The 24,997-nt window shown below is 38.3% G+C and overlaps 1 long non-coding RNA gene across 1 annotated transcript in view; it reads left to right on the top strand.

The window, feature by feature from the left end:
• Nucleotides 1–2,293: 2,293 nt before the first annotated feature.
• LOC149135605 (uncharacterized) overlaps nucleotides 2,294–24,997 on the top strand; it is a 29,086-nt gene continuing 6,382 nt past the window's right edge. Inside the window, exon 1 of the long non-coding RNA XR_016241921.1 lies at nucleotides 2,294–2,446. This is a non-coding gene — a long non-coding RNA (uncharacterized LOC149135605). The remainder of the gene's footprint in view (nucleotides 2,447–24,997) is intronic.

The following is a 24,997-nucleotide window of genomic DNA, read 5'->3' as shown; positions in this document are numbered from 1 at the left end:
ATGAATTAAAGTAGACATTACACTAATATGCAGGAATTATTTCAGTCGACTATACCTCTTGTTTGCAAAAACTTTAACCGTGTGCGATTGAGAGAAACGGTTCAGCATTCAAATCCAGCTGGCCTCGATTTTGATTAGCAGTACTTATCTTCAGTTAATCTCTAAAACGCAAAGCAGATTCGATGTATTATAGATAGCATTTTATTAGCAATGTTATGAAAAGAATTTATCAAGACTTAAAATTGATACTATTAGCTCTTCCTACTTTTCGCCTCTTCAACGATCTTCATGGATCTCGATTTAGCCTCTGCATGTGAAATATATTTCTCGTTTTGGGCCTCCGTCAATTCAAAGGCTAAATTCTCATCTTGTGCACCCATGTAATCCAACGGAAATTTCATTTCAACTACCTCTTCTACGTCACCAACCTCTATCTCGGAAGCTAAGGTATCGCTAATTGGCTTAGGCCGCAATTCTTCGATGATTTCTTCAAGTTTTTCTTTTACCTCAATTAGAGTTTGGCCCTTTAATTCACCCTGAAATACTGTTGCAACATGGTCACAAAGGTCTTTCTTCACACTTTCATATTGGTTAAGTAGTTCCTTTATTTGCAAACTCTGTTTGTGTACGCTGAAATGACGTTCTTTGCCCATTAGGTACATATTCCTGACTTCATAAATCCAGTCATTCATTTTATCTAATTCCTGTGTTCTTTTAATCTCAGCGGCTTCCAAATTTCCTTTGATGTGACGAATTTCTTCTTTTTTGCAAATGAGAGTTTCAAGAGCCTGATTTATAGCAGCCATTAACTGCTCTTTAGCAGTATTTTCCCAGTTAATTCTTGGGGGTAAATCATCTAACTTTTTAATATCAAGCTCTGTTTTGATTGCTTCATTCATGTCTTTAAGTTTAATAAATTTAACCTCTGTGTCTTCTAGTTCCTTTTTTATAGATATCATTCGATTTTCTTTCAATTCTCGTTCGGCCTCATTTATACCCATATCTTTATTAGATTTTTCTGTCTTCAATTTTTTATTCTTCATTTTTTTCTCTTCCAAATTAGACTCTTGAGTTTGTTTACCAACGATTAGAAGACGTTTTGTATTTTCTAATTCCGTTTGCGCTTTTAAACATCTTTTGACTTCATTTTCATATAAAATCGATAGCTCTCCTAGTTCCTTTTTCGCCTCAGCTAAACCCTTTTCACTCAATTCTAGCTCATGAGGAATATTAACTAATTCTTTCTTCATTTGATTGACCAAGTATTTATAAGTAGCGACAGTGTTACATGCCATCTCCCATTTGAAGTTTACTTTGTTGTAGCTATTGTATATCGTACGAAGCCGCTGAAGCAAATTGTCTTCAAAAGTACTTTGCTTTTGTTTAACGTCTTCAAAAAAGCATATTTTTTTATTGCAATCTTCCATACTATCCTCTTTCTTTTTGGTCACATATTGTGTCAAATTTAAATTCCTGAGATTATGGCACAACTTATCTAAACTTTTTTCTACAGTTTCTTGAAGAGTATGTTGTCGCCTCTGTGTCATTTCACCATTATCTCCGACAGGTGAAGTATCTTGAACATCTTTGTACAAAGATTTCACCAATTCTTCTCGCTTGAGGAGGTTTTCTTCCACTAATTTTGCCATGACAACATTATTTTCTTTGATTAAATTATCGAGATACTCCAAAACAGATTTAGCTTCTCTTTCGTTTAATTCAATTCTTGATTTAATATCTTTTAATAAATCAGGTAGTGTTCGTGCCATTTTCGTGTACTTCCCATAGTTTGGCTTTCGAATCCAAAAGTCAATTTTGGCTTTGTCTGAAAAGTTACTCATTGTTGATATTTTGACAGAATTTGATCTAAGTATCAAAAGATATTGAAAATATATACAATACAAAACAGAAATGAATGAAATTTTCCACTCTAAGTAAGTTAGCAACCTTTACAACCACTTTTACATGAATGCTCTAAAATCATTTAGAAATCCGGGTTTTATTTCCATTGGAGCACATTTTAATATTCATGATTTAATATATTTCATTTAGGAGTTATTTTCTGTTGATTAACAATAATAAAAAACGAAAACTTCAACATTAAAACTATCTTAAAACAAAATAAATTTTCTGGTAATCAACCAACACAAATTCACAACCATTCACTCCTGTTCTGTGGACAAGAGATTAAGAAAAACAAACTTAGGTAGCGTCGTCATTTAAATTCAAATAGACGCAGTGAGAAAAATTAAAGCTGTTTGCTTATGTGATAAAAAAAAAACATATGCATACACACATACACACGCACACATACAGTCACACAACCGGACAAACACATGTACGCGCATGCGCAAGCACACATGTATTTGTATATGTATGTGCCAGAAGAAGAAATAGTAAAATGGTAACTCAGTGGTTAGAATGCTTTTTAAGCATATGACTGCAGGTAAGAAAGCGAGTTTTTTCCTTGAAAAATATCTATATTCCTCACTATATCATGTGTAGCAGAAATAATCGCGAATTGACTTAAAGAAGTGAGTACAATAACTTTAAAAGAAACTCTAGCCGCACAGGAAGCTACTGCAGTGACGCTTCCAGCTCTCATAAAAACCTTTCTATTGAACCTAGATTAGTCCAGTGCTAGAATAGTTACATACCAGTAAAATTACTAGACTATAATGAGGGGTAATTTATATGGTTTCTAATCCCACTGAAAATAGTAGAGAAATATCTTTCAAATCACACTCATAAAGGCATATTGGATAATGTAGTCTTCGGTACTAAAACACGAAAGCATCTTACGGACGTATTGCAACTTTTACGAACGTATTGTAACTCCCACTCTGCAACTCCAGTCTAGAATTTCTAAAATAAAGAACGCATGAGAGAAATTGCATCTGTTCAAAGAATAGAATACCTAGATTGAATAGAATACCTGGATTATAAAACCTGACTTATGCAAGGAGGTTGAAAATTCTAACTTACAAAGTTGCTTGAAAGATGCGTTTGAATGAATATGATGGTAAATGTTCTATAACGAGGTCTTATCTAAATTATTCATATCTGGTGTTAAACCTCAGTTGAATAAAGAAGGAGGGAAACGGATAAAACCTTAAACCTCAGAACATGAAAAAATATAAATAGGAGGAAGGGCCATTCAGTTTAAGGACAATAAAATTTGGAATAGTTCGACAGGATTGGTTACAGCTGAAAATAATATATTTAAACACCTGTTGATCAAACATTGGGAACAATATGAAAAATAGTAGGGGAGACCGGGTCCAGTTGTTACATTTTTTTTTTTCATTTTTTTGCCTTGACACCCACATAAATGAACACAGCTGAAGTTTCTTTTCAGATTTAATTAGTAAAACATCTCTATTTATTGTTATCACCAGCAAAAAACAGAAATTACATAACATTAATTAGACGGGTTCTAATTAATGAGGTGGTGTCAGCTGTAACAATTTTCCCCGAGTGCGGGGTACGTTATGACACTTACTGGGGTACTTTGTTACAACTGTCGACAACTCGGAATCATGTTAACAAACACGTTTAAAATGAATACGTCTCCTGCTTCTTGCGTCTAAGAAGTACTATTTTAATTGATTAACTGTGCTTTGAACTACCTCATATCCTAACTGTGATACTGAGAGTCCTCATCAGCCAATTTGTTACATGCGCCATCTAGTCGGAATCGTCCTCCATTAACTTCTCGCCACACAGATCACACAGAAAGTCCTGTCGTCCATTGGTACAGTCAGCATGTGCCCAGTCTTTACAGATCATGCATTGCACCCATTCTTCACCTGGAAGGGAGCTGGAATGCCAATCTGAGCAGACAAGACATTTCCAATCGGCGACTTGCTGCGAGGCTGCTTCCCTTTGCCTTTACTTGTTTTAGTTGACTTTCCCTAACCCTTTGTCGCCTTTTCTGTAACAGTTGCCTTCTTTAGTTTGGATTTCCGTTCGCTGTTTTACGGGGGTTAGGGTTAGAATGGCTGTTTGGCACCTCTTGCGACTTCCACGATCTCGACCTTTCTTCTTAGAGGAAGTTTTCCTTAATGGGCGCAACATCTCTGGGCTTGTAACAACACCAGCCGGAAAACTTGGGCCTGGTGTAGGGTGGTCTGTCGGACCGTCTTGCTGTTCATTGACCTGGTCGCCTGGTTGAACGTCTGACTGGTCGTCTGGCTGCAAATTAGGCTGGTTATCTGACTGCATGCCATGCTGCACGTCAGGATGGTCGTCTGGCTGCAACTCAGACTGGTATTCATTTTGTTTTGGAGCAGGACGGTTCGTGACGTAACTTGGAAAGAATTCGTCATCATCAAAGACAACCCTGTTAAAGGGCCAGATTCCACTGACTTGAAATCCTTTCTGGTTGTTGACTGGTGTGCACGCATGTGGAAGAGCTTCCTTCAAGATCGCCGGGATGTCGTAAATGGTCATCGTTTTACCTGCTTGCGATTTCATCTACCCATCACACGTCCTATTCACGTACTTCTTAAGAGGGCCATAGACACTCCAATCGAGTGGCTGTAGCTTATGTGAGCAGTGTGGAAGGAATGATAGCAGAACAATACCACTGTCTCGGCAGAAATCAATGATAGCCAATGAGATATGGGAGTTGTGGTTGTCGAATAGCAACAGGACAGGATGCTCTTTGTTGCAACGAGTGTGCTTCACGAAGTGTTCCAGAAATTTAAGAAAATCTGCCTCCTTCATCCATCCACTTGGATTTACTGATCCACAGCAACCTGTTGGCCCATTAGCAATGAAGTATTCACGGAAGTGGACTCTAAAGAACACTAGCATTGGTGGTGTTGCATAACTGCTGGCATTTACTGCAAGGCAAACTGTCACCAGGGTCCCTCTCTCAGCGGAAGTCATCGCTCCTACTTGTTTCACTCATTTTTCTGTCACAATTCGATCTGGTCGTTGCACTATTGTGACACCCGTCTCATCACAGTTGTAGATGCCATGGCTCTCAAACTTGTAACGGTCAAACACCTCTGTCAGATTATCGAAAAACGTGTCCACGTTAATTCGATTGAAGCTTGTTGCCCTACTCAGACTTGTGGTTTCTGGGGTTCTGATGGAGAGGTTGGAATTCCGCTTCATAAACTTTGAGAACCAGTCAACACCAGCGCATTCATTGGCAGGCCAGAAATCTGGACACTTGATTTCATTGACCTTCGCATAGTTGTAAGCAAGGCTTCGAATGTCAGAAGGAGTCAGACCACGGTAAATTTTTGCAGCTTTAAGTCTTCTTGCTCCTTGGTAAAAACTGCACGCAGAGAAGCATATCCAACACTGGCTATTTTCCCCTCTGTCCTTAGTTTCTTGCAGTATCCTGAAAATATAAAGAAGTTGAAGGTTTATTTTTTGGTACAGTTGACGTTCTGTTAACATCTTAAGAGGCTGGTGTGAGAGATACCGGTAACTTCATATTTAATGAGCCTGAAAGGAAATAACTTTGTGGCAAAATTTCACTTTTGGAGTAAAAAATCGTTTTTGAGCCATACCTTTCCTGGTGACAGCCCGCCAGTGCAATACATATGTGCAGTCATGATGCTATAGAGTTGGCCATCACGAGGTAGAGACCCGGGTGCTACCTATTTCTTGAAGTTGGAAACAATGGGCTCGTAACAACTTACCCGTGTAACAACTAGACCCAGTCTCCCCTACAGTAATTTTAAAGCGAACATGATCTGGTGCACTATACATTCATTAGAGGGGTCAGCAGTCTAGAAAAGAGGTTCAAAATGAACATGGAAAGGAAAACTACTAAATTACTAATATTATACTCACACGCGCACACACCCACACACGCGCGCGTGCACACATGCACACACACATACACACACGCAAATTGCCCTCACACAAATTGCCCTGTTCAGAGTACAGACTGACTGCTTGAGGGAACTGATTTACTGCCGTGTCAGGGACCATCACTTTACTCTCAATCTTCACGTACTGTAAGAATTGTGATAGTAATCTTACCAAATGCTGAGTGGCTTAGTTATGAAATATCAGACTACCAGGTAAATTGACGAGAAGTTCAGAAGCTTGGATTTACTCAAGACCGACTGCTGATAAATCAGGGACTTCAAAAAAAAAAACTGTAATTAATAATGGATAGCAATTTCTTAATCTCGTGTTGAAATGTCTCAGTGAGCAGGCAACAACAAATACATCACATGGACATATTTATGTATCTAAGAACTATTTTACGATATGGTTTTATTTCCTTTGTTCTCTTTTCTGTTAAAATACATTTCGCTTTATATATATTTTCCTTTTCTCTTTCATTCTTTATTTAAATAGTTAGACTTCTGTTGCTCTCTTGTTATATTTCTTTATATTCATTATATCGTAAGTTTTATACATTTCACCTCTATGGAATACTTTATGAAAACTTCAAATAATTTGTATCCAGTAGGCCAATACCGAATAACAACTCAGCGAGTGATTGTTTCATTCAGAAGGCTGGTTTTGTATTGTTACATATGAGTATAGTTATTTAAATAAAGTAAATATTGATATATGTCACCGACCTAACACACCTGCCCCATCTTATTTATATATAGTTTTATATGGACAGTGTATAGATGCACTTAAGTGTGTACATACATTGTTGTTGTTGGCACTCCCTCGCTTACGACGTCGAGGGTTCCAGTTGATCCGATCAACGGAACAGCCTGCTCGTGAAATTAGCGTGCAAGTGGTTGAGCACTCCACAGACACGTGTACCCTTAACGTAGTTCTCGGGCATATTCAGCGTGACACTGTGTGACAAGGCTGACACTTTGAATTACAGGCACAACAGAAACAGGAAGAAAGAGTGAGAGAAAGTTGTGGTGAAAGAGTACAGCAGGGTTCGCCACCATCCCCTGCCGGAGCCTCGTAAAGCTTTAGGTGTTTTCGCTCAATAAACACTCACAACACCCGGTCTGGGAATCGAAACCGCGATCCTGTGACCGCGAGTCCACTGCCGTAACCCCTGGGCCATTGCGCCTCCACGTGTACATACATATATACATGCATACGTACATACACGCAAGCATACATATTCGTGAATGATGCATTTATACATATATATCTTTGCGTGCATGCGCATATATACGCACGTATACACACGTTTGCGCGCGTACAGAGAGAGGGATTCGAGGGGTACACATACAACTCAATGTCAAATATCAAAGTTCAGAAACTGCTGAAAGTTGACCACGCCACCTTAACTGAATATTAAAATTATCTTCGTGAATCCATATTAAAATGGCAGAGATATCAGGATATTATAGTTACCAGTTTAAGACAACAATGAGAAAGAGGACACAATAACAGGTTTCGAGTCCTGTCAGGAGTCTTGCTGTCCTTTTCTTTCTCAAATTGGTGCTGATAGAAAATCTTAGCTGTTCATTCATAATTTGAATTTTCGTTGTAAATATCGAGTGCATGTAATGTATAATATTTACATATGGTATTTCACTATGTTGGACATGAGTGTGTATAACATATAATGTCTATATTTGGAGTTTAACTTTCCTTGGAATCATGGATTTTAATATTTGTAATATTTATATAATATTTATAAATGGAGTTTAACTTGTCCTACTTTGTTAGACATTAGTATATATTGTATATAAAATTTATACTGGGAGTTTCACTTGCCCTGCTATACTAAATAAATGACCAATTATTTCGTAGTCGTATATATTATAGTACGTTCATGTTGAGTATACAAAACTCAAAGCGCTGAAAATAACATTATTCAAGGTTAAACCGCTGTTAGGCGATTTAGATTTCCATCAAGCATTCCCAATGTTCTCACAAATTTCTTTCTCTCTCTATCTCTTTCTTTCCTTCTCTCCTACCCCCATATGTCTGTGTGTGTGTGTGAGAGAGAGAGAGAGAGAGAGAGAGGGGACAAGCAGACAGACAGACAGAGAAGGAAATTGGACAGTGTTTTTAGTTATATTTGTTTTGTTCGTGGGAGTCTCGTAGGGAGTTGTTTATATGTTTAGTGCCTCGATGAGGACTTCGGAGTGTGTGTATGTATGCGTATGTATGTATGTATGTATGTATGTATGTATGTATGTATGTATGTATGTATATGTGTGTGTGTGTGTATACTTATAATTGTGTGTGTGTTTGTGTGTGTGTGTGTGTGTGTGTGTACGTGCATGCGTGCGTGTGTGTGTGTGTGTGTGTGTGTGTACGTGCATGCGTGCGTGCGTGTGTGTGTGTGTGTGTGTGTGTGTGTGTGTGTGTGTGTGTGTGTACGCAGAGTCAGACACACACAGAGAGTATCAACAGGGGAGATCCAGCGATGCTCAATATAAAAAACACGTAGTAGTGGTCAACTGATTTGAACTTAGACTCCGACGTCTTTACCGAGGACTAAGTCCGCGGAGTAAAGAGTGGCAATAAGAGAAATATATTTAATGTTTCAGGTTACTAAATTGCAACCAAGTTGAAACTACTCATTCAAGGAATGTAGTCGACTACATCAATGCTGGGACTGTTTTAAAGCCAGGAGGAGACGGAAAGCAAATGGAGGCAAACCAAACAGATCGAAACACAATTAAGTATTTTCGTTCAAAGCTCTGATTTTTGTCATCCCATGCATACACAACTGTAGATGTGTGTGTGTGTGTGTGTGTGTGTGTGTGTGTGTGTGTGTGTGTGTGTGTGTGTGTGTGTGTGTGTGTGTGTGTGTGTGTGTGTGTGTGTGTGTGTGTTGAGTGACTGCTCGAAGTAAAAAAAAAGGTGATATAAAAATAATGGAATTGGTTTATGTGTTCAAAGCTGGACATGTAATATATGTATATGTATAAGGATATGGATACCAATATTCCATTTTGCCAATGGAACAAAAAGGTTTCAGGAGGAAATGCAGAGGTATCAAAGACCAATTATTGATAGACAAAATGGTAATGCAAGATTGTAAGCGAAAGAGCACAAATTTGAGAATGGCCTGGATTGTTTTGTGAAAAGCTTACGATATGATTCCACATTCGTGGATCGTTGAGTGCTTAGCTATGTTTGAAATTACAAGGAATTTAGCGTGTTTTCTGAAAAGAAGTATGGATACTTACACGATAAGGTAGCGAAAGTGCTACATTGGAAACTGTGCGAAAAGTGGGGGCTAAAGTGAGTGGCAGAGAGCGGTGGAGTTGGAAACTTGCAAAAGCCCCTGGGATTTCTCAATCCAAACAGATCAAGTGCTAGAACATAACAGACCGGACCTAGTGATGGTCGACAAGATGCACTACATGTGCTATATGGTTGATATTTCGTGCCCTTCTGACCCACGAATAGTCAGGATGGAAGGCCAAAGAAATAAGATAAATACAACTCTCTTAAGTACGAAATAGCCAGGCTGTGGAAAATGAAGAAGGTTGAAGATAATGCCAATTATTGTTAGGTCCTTGGGGACGGTATCAGAAGGCATCAAGAGGAATACAGAAAGAATCGGAATTGAGTGCCCAGTAGAACTGATACAAAAGGTTTGCCTCCTTGGCACGACTAGAATAATCAGGAAAGTATTAGGTAGTGGAAAAGAACAGATAGCATAGTGCCGTAGGCTGCAGGCTGCAAGCCCGCTACACATGCAAGACTCCAAGAGTTCCAATAAAACCTGAGATAAAAATTAATAATAATAATAATAATAATAATAATAATAATAATAATAATAATAATAAGAAGAAGAAGAAGAAGAAGAAGAAGAAGAAGAAGAAGAAGAAGAAGAAGAAGAAGAATGTTTTCTTTCTCAACACTAAGGGTTCATAAAAATATTGAGGATTGTATAAAATGGTACTATGTGTGATTACATGAAAGAGCGTGTAAATAGGAGAGTAACAGTAACAAAGAAAAATATATTCAAAACAATGAATAATTCCTCAAAAGAGGTAAAAAAAAAACCTCCAAGTGCTATTCGCGTTGGCCAGGGTGGATGTGGTTTTGTGGGATTAAGTGCTATTCGTGTTAATCCCACAAAACCTGGCCACTAATGCAAGTGGCTTCTTGCTGTTTTCCTACAATCGCAGGCGCATGCTTAGAGTGAACTCGTCTACTCATTCACCTCTCAACAAATTTGCTAGGAGGCAGCACTTTCATCCTCATCCTCATATTTCTCTTCAAATGAAATGTGAGAGAGTTGATGAGAGCTAGGCCGAAAATGAAGTCTGTCTTCAACTCTTTCGATGTAGTCCACTGCACAACATTTTAGCTAAAGTCATCAGACATATAATATAAATAGATAAATACTGCCTGTCCAGAAGAAGGCGTCGGAACCATCTTTACAATGGAGATAGCTGGATCCGCTCTATGAGTGACAGCAAATGTCTGACTTAATCCAACAATCCACAATCCAACAATACTTTAGACAGTGAATGAATGCTTGCAAGAGTTTCATCGCTCCGCGCCCATATTGGGTGTGGACCGGTTGACGCCACTTCCGCGCCTGTAAAGTTTATCTCGAAATGGGCAGTGAGCGCCTGACTACGTTGTAGAAGTCAGGCATCCAGTATCATGTTTCCTTCTCTCAGGATTGCAGTTCTGTCAAAATGACTTTCGGAAAGACTTGCCTCATAAACAGTGCCCACATCCGTTCACCGTCTAAGGATGTCTACAGGTGGCGCAGGTTCAGCGCGTCTCTACAGCTAGAACTTTTCTAATATGCCATTAAGGGGTTGCTAGCAATAGACGGAGCATCTGACAAGTGGAACGTGTCACTTTCACAAGAAATTAAATAACAAACAAGGTAATAATTGGGACAAGGCACGAAGATCAGGTGGTAAACAGTAACAGAGAAGATGTTACCATTCGTTATCACTGCCCTGTCTTTTAGAAGCAACTTCTTTTCGGCCCATTCCACCATTTTTGTTAGCTCATCCCAGTTCTGGTCCACCAGAGGGTCAGGCCAGTTTAACAGGTCCGTCAGTGTAGCGTTTCACGACGCCTTCCTACGGCATGGACCATCCCTGGTACGGAGTTGTAAGACCACAGACATCTCCGGGTTGTTTTTGACTCCTGTCACAGTCTTATATTTCTTTAAAAAGATAGTAACTGCTTGCACTTCGGTGACACCTGACTCTATGACGGGGACGTCGTCCACATAAACCGATATGGCCTTCTCAGTTTCAAGTTTTAAAAAAATGCCTCTCAGCTGTTCCAGCTTCTACAGCAGTTGGTCAAAAGTCATCATGTACAGAAGAGTCGAGAGAAGAGGTTCTGTCGAACTGAGCCCGCGATACGAAACGATTCAGTAAGACGCCAGCTTACTTTAATCGAGCATTACAGCAAACCAACCTCTGAAAACGTGTCAGAATCTGACAGCTTTCTGGCGGCTTCCAAGTAACGATAGTCGATCCTATCTAAAGTTTTCGACTGATCTTAGTTGATTAAGCCCACTGAAGCCAGTTTTGTTCCCAACCATCTTCATGATGTATGGCATAAGGTGGAGGTTATTGGATATGGACCAGTTCGGGATTGTGCACGTTTGCTTTTCTATGTTTGTCCCCCTAACATCACTTGACAACCGATGGTGGTGTGCTTACGTCCCCGTAACTTAGCGGTTCGGCAAAAGAGACCGATAGAATAAGTACTAGGCTTACAAAGAATAAGTCCTGGGGTCATTTTGCTCGACTAAATGCGGTGCTCCAGCATGGCCGCAGTCAAATGACTGAAACAAGTAAAAGAGTAAAAAGAGTAAAGAGTGTATATATATATATATATATATATCAATGTATTTGTAATGAAACTGAGGCCATAAAGCTTTTACAATTGATGCGGTTACATAGACACAGACCGACATTCTAATGTGTACATATGCACATAGAATCATGCATTTACCGTAACGCAGGCATACTTTCACACTTATGCACATATATCCACCCATCTTCATTTGCATATACTAAAAAAATCACACATACGAGTATTTTCATGCAGACTGACATGCACACACAATGACCCACATACACAATACATATACAATTTACATATATAATACAAATATATGTACACAATTACATGCGCATATTTACAAATACAAACACACATACATATGCAAAACACATACATACGTACACGCACATGCGTATACACTTCCATACAGATTCGCATATCTACGAACGCAAATCGTCACAAAATACTGGCATATATACACGTAATCATATATCTTAATAGATACATGCATACAAAAAATACACGCACCTAACCAAACTCACACAATATATATATATATATACACCATGAATGTGGCGCCTCAACTTCTAGGACATTTCATTTTGATCGAAACAATATATTCCAGGCTATACATTATTTGGCTCTGCTCTCATATTTTCGTTAATTGATCCAACAGCTCTTGATCATGGCACTGATGTTGTTCCTTTTTTTTTACTACTACTACTACTACTACTACTACTACTACTACTACTACTGCTATTACTCTTCAAGCATGTTATTTTTTTCATTTTCAGTTGTAAATTTTTCTCTTGTATTATATTTTGTCTAGTTTTTTTTTTCTTGGCATACGCTTTACTCTTTACTCTTTTACTTGTTTCAATCCTTTGACTGTGGCCATGCTGGAGCACCGCCTTTAGTCGAGCAAATCGACCCCATGACTTATTCTTTGGAAGCCTAGTACTTATTCTATCGGTCTCTTTTGCCGAACCGCTAAGTTACGGGGACGTAAACACACTAAGCATTGGTTGTCAAGCGATGTTGTGTGTGTGTGTGGGGGGGGGGGACAAACACAGACACACAAACATGTACACACACATACATATATATGTATACATATATACGACGGGATTCTTTCAGTTTCCGTCTACCTAATCCACTCACAAGGCTTTGGTCGGCACGAGGTTATAGTAGAAGACACTTACCCAAGGTGCCACGCAGTGCGACTGAACCCGGAACCATGTGGTTGGTAAGCAAGCTATTTATCACACATCCACTCCTACGCCTATTGAAGAAAGTTTTTTCTAACTTCGTATAAATTTTTATATGTTTATGAACTTACCTGTCTTTTGTCTTTTTACCTTCCTATTCTAAGTATATAAATAAGTTTGAAAGTAAAACTGGAAAAAAAAGTTATTTAAGATCTTTGGCAAATAATATTTCAAAGAGAGGAAAATCGTTGTAATTAGACTGGCTTCTTGGTATTGTTGATGCTGTTCTTCTGGGTCTTGTAGTTATAGTTGCAATAGTTAGACAATAGGTGAATTCTAATCAAGCAGACCTAAGATGAAAGCTTTCCAAATATGACCAACCTGTCATATTTTCAGACTGTGTATTCAGGACTAAATTATTCAACATATCCTTCCGTTTTAAAGATGTTAAGGTGCGATTTGAAGGGAATATGGCAATTATTTATGTCAGGCAAAGCAACCTCGTAGAACGTCTCTCGTTTACTCTGTAAGGTGCTGTTTGCTTCGGACAATTTTTCATTGCTTTACATGACGTTGCTTACTTTCATTGACACCAAATTAGTTGCATTTCACAAATCAGTTACAGGAACTGTAAATACAGCAGATACTAGAAATTAAATAACATTGATTAAGGTGTAAGATTAAATCTCCGTTTGAGTTTTAAGGCTCGTGCATAGAATTTGAAATTTTTATTATACATTTCATAAAAATACATATTAATTTGTTAAACTTACACTACGAATCTCCATACTCAAAACATATATCTACTACTGATAGAGAAGCAATATCAACATACACACCGCTACGTAGAACATATCACAAAAAGAAAAATATTACGTTGTATCATCTAGAGATAGACAAGCATGGCATTAAGTTGAGAAATTCGCTTCGAAATTACGTGAGTGAAAAGTGAAATATGATAGGGAGAAATTGTAAAGAAGCCCGTCGAGCGAACTGTAGTTATCTTTAGGTAGGAAGTTTAATCTGGTATCCTGTTTAGTACCACCAACTAATCTAAGGGTTAGTTGGTGGTATTAAATTTGGATGCCTGAAGCGGAGGTCACTTTTTCTATCTATAACAATGTCTTCTCTCTCTCTCTCTCTCTCTCTCTCTCTCTCTCTCTCATCAGTCATGAAAGCCACGCAAAAAGGTTACAGGCGCATCCATTCTTTCTCTAACAAAGGCAACAAAAATGGAAGCCACTACTGTTTTACTTACAAAGAAAAATGCAGAAATCTGCATACAATACCCAAGATTAGTAAAAAACAATGAAGTAACATTATTTTTGTAATGATATAGAATCAAAACCTAAACAAAAAACAAGCTTTATTTTTTTAAAACTAAACTCTCGATTAAAAGTCCCTGTATATTTGAAACATCGATAAAATGGATGTATTTGTATTTAATTTTCTACAGTAATTGGGTGCAATGAAATTTGTTCAGAAATTACATGTTTCCAACCATAGGATCCAATGAAGAGGTTATTATAATGTAAACAAGGAGAATTTTGATAAGTTGCCAATTAACAAAATAACTGGTCGATTTGATCTGCAGTTCAGGCAGGGGCATCATCTTAAAGTGTTTAGTCGATCAAATCGACCCAAGAACTTATGTTTAAAGACTGGTACTTAATCCATTGGTCGAACCGCTAGTTTACGGTGACGTAAACAAACCAACACCGGTTGTCAAACGGCCTGGTGAGGACAAACACTCACACGCACAAACACACACACATACAGATACACTCATATATACGACGGGCTTCCACGCGGTTTCCGTCTACCAAATTCACTTAGAAGACTGGTCAGCCCAAGGCTACAGTAGAAGACAGTTGCCCAAGACAGTGAGATTGAATCTGAAACCACGTCTGCGTGCACATACTAATGCATGCTATGAAGATGTTTTCCGATGCTATGGTAACACCACAATAGGCTACAAGAAGCGGTTAACAAATATGTGTGTGTGTGTGTGTGTGTGTGTGTGTGTGTGTGTGTGTGTGTGTGTGTGTGTGTGTGTGTGTGCTATGAAGATGAATATTATTTTCGGAATTTCTTTCGTAAGTACCGATTAACATTGGAAGCGGAAACGGCTGTAAGAAATGTTATGTCATGTTTTCTATTAAAAAATAATCAACCGATGTGTTTCAATTTGTTTTCCCCATTTTCTGATTATTTATGTGTGCATATATATATATATATATATATATATATATGCTCACACGCACACACATTATCTATTCATAATCCACTGTGTTTAGTACCCGAGTAATTATCACTACACTGTCAGACTATTACTACCCTGCTATCTCATACAGTTGTAAATGAGAATCATTGAATAATTACTATACAAAGATGTTGTTATATTACGGGATGGTCATTTTTTTCCTTGTCAAATAAACACACATACGAATTAGTTCTTCATTCGTTTATTATTGTTCTTATTTTATCTTATGTCCATTATCATTTATTATTTCGGTATCATAAATAATAAACGAGTGAAGAACGAATATATAGTGCGTGTGTTTATTTGGCAAGGCAAAATATGACCGTCCCGAAATATAACAATATCTTTTTCAACACACGATTTCACATCAGGAATCTTGCAAAACAAATTCATATACAAAGATAATTTTCGTTGTAGTAGCATCAATGAAGCGAAATTATATGTCATTCAATCCCATCACACACATACACACACATACACACACATGCATACGCATACACAAACACACTCACGCACTCAGACATACTCATATATATATGTGTGTGTATTGTGTTTGTGTTTGCGTACGTATGTGATTAGATATATGAGTGTGTGTGTGTGTGTGTGTGTGTGTGTGTGTGTGTGTGTGTGTGTGTGTGTGTGTGGATACATGCAAATCATTCCACGCAACAATGCCATTCATACGTATGCAGATGCATAAATACATACGTCACTATCCAGTTGATATACTTTAAATTAAAACATTTAAACCGCTGTGTATGTAATTATTTAATCATAAAGCAAGAAAATGTGTGCGCGCGCGCGTCTGTGTATATGTACATATACGCTGGCAGTAATACTTGACTTTGCCTGAATTTATTGTTACCCGAAATAAATACCATCACATGAATTCACTTTATTTTGAGTAAATGGCTTTTAAAAGGTGCTGATAATCTATTCTTTGAAACTTAATTTAATTATTTTGAACAAAGTTAATGTTTCAGATTCAACATTTATATTATTTACAAAAAATATACATTGGACGACAATTGACGAGGAGCAAAAACAGACCAGCCATTGTCATTTCAAAGCTTCCTTGGGAAACAGTATTTCCACCCACGATATTACGTTTAAATAAAGACTATTCGAGCTTTCAAGTTCTCCTTGAGTGAAGCAACACTCTTCTATCTGCAATCTAGCCATCTTTAACCTGGCCATGACATTTATTAATAATTGAAACATCTATTATTCATGTCATGAATATGAATAATGGGAAATACACATTCCTCATTAAAATATAATTTTTTTTCATAGTAAGTATATATTCTTCAAAATTTCCATTTTTATGAAGCATCAGAAACAGTCGTTCAGTTTCTAGCCTTGAAACACATGCAAAATTGCAACTGCTTCAGTGCAAAACTGAAATTAATTACTCAGACATGTAACTATAAAGACACTCTCACACAGGCGCGCGCGTTTGTAAGTATTATTTGTGCATTATTTAAAATGCACGACAATTTTTCTGAAAGGCTTCGCGTAATCTTTTGCTTAGCTCGTGTGTCTGTCTCACCTTTTCTCACAGCAGATAGAAATGAAAATATTACAGACAAAGAAGCAATACGTGAAATGGGCTGAACACTTTCACAATGTTATGAACAGATTATCCGACATAAATGAAAAATCTACTGATAATCTGATTTCCATTAACACAGCTTTTGATGAAGTTCCCCCATTGTCCTGTAATAAAGCACCAGGTGCAGATTTAATTCCTTCTGAAATATATGCCTACAGTGGTAAAACGCAAGTTGGAAAAGAACTAGAGTATTTTCGCTTACATTGTCAAAAATGCTACAAACTTTCGCTGGAGTAGAACAAAGATTATCAACTGCTGGCAAAATCCTTGCAAGAATACACTTGAATCGACTCATTCACTTTCTTGCTACTAACAATTTCCAACCAGAGAGCCAATGTGGCTTCCGTTATTAAAAAGGGTACTATTGATATGATCTCCACAGTAAGACAGATCCAGGATAAGTATACAGAACAAAATGGAGCTCCATAGATGAACTTTGTTCATTTCATGACGGCTTTCGACACAGTGTGTCGTGTTGGTTGGTGGCGGTACGCTGATGAAGATCTTGACAGACTTCGACGCGATGTTCTTTCTGCTCAGTGGTCAGCAGGTGAGGAACAAACTTGGTAGGGACACGCCGCTTGTTCAATTCAGACTTTAGGATTACCTGCACGGACTCATGGCAGACCAACTACATCAGCAATGTCGTTGATTGTTCTCCGACGATCCTCATGCACAAGCTGATGAATTTTCTCCACATCTACGTGGCAGGTCTTCCAGATCGCTCATCGTCTTCCAGAGACGTTCTTCCGTTTTTTGAAGCGCCCGTGCCACTCGAAACATTGCGTACGACCCATTGCCGAAGTATGCTCAATGTCTCTGTAGCAGACGTCCCAAGTTTAGCGCAAAATTTCACGTTGACTCTTTGTTCCAACTCCCTGTCCATGACAAAATTACAGACTACAGCATACACGCGATCACAAAAATACAAATTTCACAACTTGCAAAGTAAACACAGTAATGTCATTCGGCACACTGCCTCATGAAGGTCACTGCCTCATGAAGGTCACTGCCAGCTCTCACCGCGCACGCAACTGTGTGCTGCCATCTTTTAGCGCGCTATAGAACTAGTCCGGGAAATTTTTGATACCCCGTCGTATTTATCTATGCATCTGCATAGTAACATATACATACAAGTATGTATGTATGTATGTATGTATGTATGTATGTATGTGGAGGCGCAATGGCCCAGTGGTTAGGGCAGCGGACTCGCGGTCATAGGATCGCGGTTTCGATTCCCAGACCGGGCGTTGTGAGTGTTTATTGAGCGAAAACACCTAAAGTTCCACGAGGCTCCGGCAAGGGATGGTGGCGAACCCTGCTGTACTCTTTCACCACAACTTTCTCTCACTCTTACTGCCTGTTTCTGTTGTGCCTGTAATTCAAAGGGCCAGCTTTGTCACACTGTGTCACGCTGAATATCCCCGAGAACTACGTTAAGGGTACACGTGTCTGTGGAGTGCTCAACCACTTGCACGTTAATTTCACGAGCAGGCTGTTCCGTTGATCGGATCAACTGGAACCCTCGACGTCGTAAGCGACGGAGTGCCAACAACAACATGTATGTATGTATGTATGTATGTATGTATGTATGTATGTATGAGTATGCTTTCTTTTTCTTTATTGTTTTTGACTACTTAACGGGCAGTCTATTTGATAAATATGCATACTTCAATGACTACTAATTTTAATTGTTAAACGAACACATTATAAATAATTGTTATTCACTGTATAAAAAGGGGTAAGCTACCCGATTTGAAGTCAGTTCTTGAGTCACTTTTAAAACTTTCTGTCGCTTAAAAATTATATATATACATAGATAATAGACTTAATCCTTTGCTCGCTGTAATACTATTACCTGACCCTTGGATGCCTTTGTGGAGTACACTCTCTTGCAAGCATTCAGCCCAGATCTCCAGTGTAAATAAGATTAAATCCTTGTCTGCCACCACTTTTCGAGGCACTGAAAGTTATTCAGCCGTTGTTCTACATCCTCTCACTAAATAATCAGACACAAACACACGAGCGAGCGCACGCGCACACACACACCACACGCACACATACATACTCACACTCACAATCACAGGCGTGCGTGTCCACACACAATCATACACTCGCCGAGAAAATTAGCAACAAGAAACAATTCTGAATTTTTTTCGAATGCACTTAAGCATAATATTATATCACAAATGTATATGTCAATGTACTCAAACGCTGACATTAACAAACACACACACACACACACACACACACACACACACACACACACACACACACACACACACATGCAAGCATGTATGTATGAATGTATATATGTATATGCATGTATGTGTACAATTTGCTGATAATTCTTGGTGCGTAAATAACGAATAAAAATATATATTTAAATATATATATATACATGTATAACTATGTAATTGTGTATAAATGCATTTGTATGTGTCTACGTGTGTATGCCTGTGTGCGTAGGTGCGCGCGTGCGTAAATTCAGCATGTCTATATATCTTTGTTACATTCTTTATATGTGTGTGTGTTTGTATGTATGTGAATGCATAGATACGAACGTGCACATACACAAGAACCCCCATCCCTATCTCATACACGACACAGAGATAATTAGCTAAATAATTAATCAATGAATGCCGATATTTCGATCTCTATGAAACGTATAACAATATACCATTAATTACGAAGGTACCACTATATAGTAATTCGAGGAGCTACAGATATTAGCTAAATCTCCCAACACTCTCCAGGATCTGAAAAAAATAATAACATATTCGATAATATAGACCGCGAAAAAAAGGACCTGATGGGCATACAGGAATGCCTTTGATCATTTTCACTGTTGATCAGGGCTGACCTAGAACTAAACAACAACTAGGGCCCTTCAATATCGAGCGAAAGATAACAGTGGCTGAACGTAAGTTGCTAGCCACATGATGTAGTTTCCACGTGGCGGGAAACCCTTAACGAATTAACGAACCAACTAACTAACCATCTAACCTAACGTGCCAGCCGTTATCATCACCTGTTCACAATCTACGAACTCACACATATAAACACACACACACACATACATATACATACATATGTGTGTATGTGTTTTATATGCGCGAGCATATATGTATTAGAAATAATAAAAAAAAAACTAAAACAACTTGCACGCTTCACAGTTGACTTACACGTTGTCTGACGTATTGTAAGGCCCATTCTCAATGTCCTATTGATCGGTCCCTAAAGCATGGCAGTGATTCAGTGATGAGCCCGCCTACTATAGTAATCCTCTCGTGTGTGTGTGTATGTATAGCATGAGTGTGTGACGTGATTGTTCATGTACACACACACGGACACATACACACACACAGGCGCACACACAGTAAACAGATATACACACATATATTCTCTGTATACATACATCCCTATATACATGGCTATAGAAACGCTTATTCTTTTCGACACACCTGGATGTCTCCAGTTATAAGTGACCACATACAAGTTTTGTGCTCGTTCCATTGCAGTTCGTATTTAGTGTCCTAGTATGAACGCTTATATGTGTGTGTGTGTGTGTGTGTGTGTGTGTGTGTGTGTGTGTGTGTGTGTGTGTGTGGAGAGAGAGAGAGAGAGAGAGAGAGAGAGATTAGTAGGATAGATAGATAGATAGATAGATAGATAGATAGATAGATAGATAGATAGATAGATAGATGCTAGTGAGGCTCTAGGCCTTATAAAACTTATGGATCTCTTTAATATATTTAGTTTGAAGCCACCGCAGGCTTGAGGTCCTGATCTGTAGCTATTTTTGTTTATGCTTAAATCCAAGAACATAGAAATACTCGTGATAGTGAACGAGCACTCATAAGACTGCCTAGAAGTGGTGGACATCTAGTTCTTGTTAGAACATCTGTCAGGAAAAAATATACTGAGATAGAAAATCTCAGGGTTACTCACCTTCTGGGCGTCTCAATCAGTCCTAGGCTACCCCGAGGAAAGCTGTTGTCTGCAAAGCAAGTGTAGTTCTGTGCACGCTTCACTCATTATAATCAATTTCATACTGGGAATATGTAATTGCAAATCTGTACGTATGGGGCTCGGATATTCATCCCTTCTCTGCCAAAATACGGCATCGCTCCTAACTGGTTGCATCGCTCCTGAGTAGTTCTATCCAGGGGTAACACTTCTCACCTGTTAATGAAGAATGACTTTAAAAAGGTGATCTAAACAAAGCTTGTCTAATTCTGGTACTGGCCAACAGCTCCGATTTCCTTTCTTTTCAGGTTTACATGGTAACACCCAAGTAATTTACAACTTTCCAAGAAGTGAATATGCTCGGACACGCGTTGTCTTTTTTTTTTTTTTTTCATATATATATAACAATAGTTTCACTCCGCTCCACATTATGTAAAGAGTTTCCTTGGCGCATAGGATGCGTCCATCTCGTTAGATGTTTAAAGACAGCATAGAAACTTTGATAAAATGATAGAACAATTGAAAATGGCGTCTCGGTGCTTAGGTCAGCTGTGGCCACGTGGTTGTTATACTATCAATGAGGCATCAATTATTTTTAATGTGTAGGTTTGCAAGCAGGCTATTTAGTAGGATGCTGGCACCACTTTGACGACTGGCTACAGTTTGGTACATTCAGAAGCATTAGGTACCCACATGGTGGGATCAGTCATCACTTTGTTTGATTTGGGGGAACATTAGTAGCAGCAGTCATTATGTGGGGGTATACGCTTAATGGTGCTAGGCACGTGGCTAACGCGAGTAGGTTATAGTCTCTACGTTTAGCAGGGATCATTAGCAGTGGCTAACGTGAGTAGGTTACAGTCTAGACGTTTAGCACTGGGGAACACGATTTTTGTTGTCCGGTGTTACAGAGATGTGTTCCTTGTAATTTTGGGGTACTGATTTCAAAAATGAACTCCATTTTGCTCTATCATGTCAAGAATTTTCTCAAATTCACATCTCTATTTTTCAGCATTTCCGGTATTGTCACTATTTATACGAATAGATTAGGCTACATCAAATGCAAACCCATATATGGAGCTTGATATAACTTTGAAAACATAGTTTTTCAATATTCAATATCATTTAAAGTAAATGCAACTACAAAAGTGAAAACAAAAGTCACGATTTAAGTATCTTCAGTAAATAAAATGCATCAAACTTTAACAACTTTCACTATTTTCAATCAAACTAGTTTTAAATGTTATGATGTTGACAGAAATGTTCTTTATACAATAAGATGTTAATAAACAACACATTTCCGTGGTCCTTGATATCATACATGTCTCATATTCGTGAAATTTGTCTGCAGATATGTCCATGTTTGCAGTAATGGTGTGACTGTCATTGCAAACCAGGAGAGACAACCTGTAACTATTTCTTATGAAAATTAGTATTTTGAATGCGCCCTTAATGTTTTAATTGCGAGATCATATGGGTCAAAATCACTTTTCATCAAGCACGGTCAAAGAACTTTTGAAAGAACTTTATCGTGTATATGCTCTTCACAGAACTTTGCCATCACAAATCTGCATTTGCTGACTTTATAACTGTTGACAGTTCTGAAAATGCTTTCCACAGGTGACAACTGACTTGAGTGTATATTCTGTATTTCAATAATATGGTCTGTTGTGGGAGAAGAAAATTCAGAAGGCAGTCCCGATGTCTACTGCTATATTTGTATATGTTACAATTTACCTAAGCAGCGAAACAAAATCATAGATTTTTTGAAGAAAGCTTATCTTACTTTCTTCGGCATGAAATTAACTGATCAAGACAAAGCCTGGGCACCCCATATATATATAGTGTGTACAGCATGTATTGAAACACTGAGACAGTGACTCTTTCAAATACTGTTAAACAATAAACAGTAATATTTGGTTTGTGCTAGTTTATTTCAGTATTGCATAATGGCAAAATTGAATTTTTTTTTTTTTTTTTGGTAAAAAAATATGAATTCCTGTTTAACAAAAAAACTTGACGTGATAGAAATTTTCTGAAGGCATTTCTGAAGCTAGTACCACCAAATTAGGTAGAAATAATTGTAAAAAGCAAGACAACTGAATTTTTTTCGAAAATGTTCCCCAATGTTACCAATAAAATGATAAAAGCAACTGACCATCCCTATCACTTACGGACAACAATACAAATGTGCTTATTCAGAGAGTAAGCTTAGAATAAAAACTTTATGTAATATAAGAAAACTAATCGTAGTTTTGAAATCAGCATGCCAAGTTTTAGATGAAATCAAGTGAAAAAACAAATCCAACAGAAATTCTGTTCAGCATTGTTCCCCTGTGTTATATACCCTGCCTGGGGTGCGAAAGTTTCTTCCCACGAGAGTTCCGGACCCCAGTTATGAACTCATTTCCATACAGCCAATCAGAGATTAACTATCAAACTAATTTATGAGCGCATAACAAGTGATGGGCGATAAGATAAGGTCACTTGGGGGTAATGAATGACCATGCTTTTTTTCTCCTATAATAATGTTTGTTGTTCTTGTTCTTGTGTCAACCATGGCTGCCTCTGCGTAGTTATTTGTGTTGTTGTTTACTTTGTAAGACAGTAAGGGAAAGAAGGTTGCTAGCACATCACCATCTACCAACATTTTCCCCATTCACATCTTTACCATATGGGGCCTTAACAAAATTCGATAATAGGTATAGATGCAGATCTAATTACTTGTCTCCTAAAATCAGGCATAACTTGGCGATCGGTCGACTTACAGCACCGTTCTTCGTCTTGAGTTTACTTGGTAGAGCGTGTTTGTTAACTTGACGACAAGGTCAAGGTGAGGTCTGATTGGCTGTATGCAAATAAGTTCACTACTGGGGTCCGGAACTCTCGTGGAAAAAAAATCACGCCCGGGTTGGTGGTGGAGGTCAACTATGCCTAGAGTGATATATCCGAGTTATAAGCAGTCAGGAGCTAGTTCATTTACGGTGCGTACCTCTGAATAGATATATGCAGATTTTCACGGAAGCAGAGTTGCCAATTACGATCTTCAAGTGAGTAAGGATACCCCATTTGATGTTGAGAAGTAATGTCAATAGTCATTTCGATAGTCCAGATGAAGCAGGGCAGGGAGAGAAGTTTTCTTTATATCTACAGCTGAGTCATATGTTGTGTATTTCTTCCTTTAAAATTATTGGTTGAGCTAAAGTTTAATGATAGGATATAGTGTGAGGATATAGGATAGTGTGAGGGTATTTCTAATACCATAGGATGGTGTGAGATTACTCACTCATAGAGTGAGTTTTTGAAAGGTAGGACCCTTCCGGTGGACAGATGATAGGATTTCATCAATTATACGTTGTAGTGTGGACTGGAAGTAGTGTAAATGTGCGTTTGCCTCTATTGTAACGTGAGGTATGCCCTGCATCCTGCTGATTTTCTTCTCTGCAACACGTGGGCTACAAAATGAGTAAATAATTGATGTTCATAACATTACAACCGCGTGACCACAGCCGATCAATATAGGCTTAAACACCTTGAATCCATTGTTTTAATTTCTTACAAAGCTTCTACTCTGTCTCCGAACATCTGACGAGATCGACGAGTTCTACATGTTCACGAACCATTAAGAAATCTTGGGTTGAGTGAAGCTGTTATTAGATACTCCAATCAAATGTGTTGAGCGCAACTTTTTTCATTTATTCATACATTCATCCACGCGCGCGCGCGCGCACACACACACACATACACACACGCACACTCTCACACACACACACACACACACACACACATCACACACACACACACTCACACACACACACACACACACACACACACACACAACCTTTCCTCGCAAGTGAGAATGACTTGGAAATATGTGCGATGTTTTCGATAAGTATTTTGTGGAAGTGTATATTCTAGTAGACATAGATACCTTCTCGGCCCTCTCACTCTTAACGCGCTGGGACATTCAAGATTTTATCGTTGGTATAAGAAAGACCTACATCAGCATTATGCTGGCACTTATTTGTCTGCTGAGTGGACTGGATCAACGTGAAATGATGGGCTTTGCTCAAGTATAAAATGCACTGCCCAATTCCGTAACCGAAACCACAATCTTTCTCACACATGATGCATATATTCAAATAAATACTCGCAAACATATATACACATGTGTGCGTGAGTGTGTTCGTGTGAGTATGTATGTTTTAACACTTGGAAAAGGGTATTTTACATTCTCCCTATTCCCCCTCT

Source organism: Octopus bimaculoides, chromosome 5 (genome assembly GCF_046866305.1).
Source record: "Octopus bimaculoides isolate indiv1 chromosome 5, ASM4686630v1, whole genome shotgun sequence".
In the NCBI taxonomy this organism is placed as follows: domain Eukaryota; kingdom Metazoa; phylum Mollusca; class Cephalopoda; order Octopoda; family Octopodidae; genus Octopus; species Octopus bimaculoides.
This window is presented reverse-complemented; position numbering and strand designations above follow the sequence as displayed.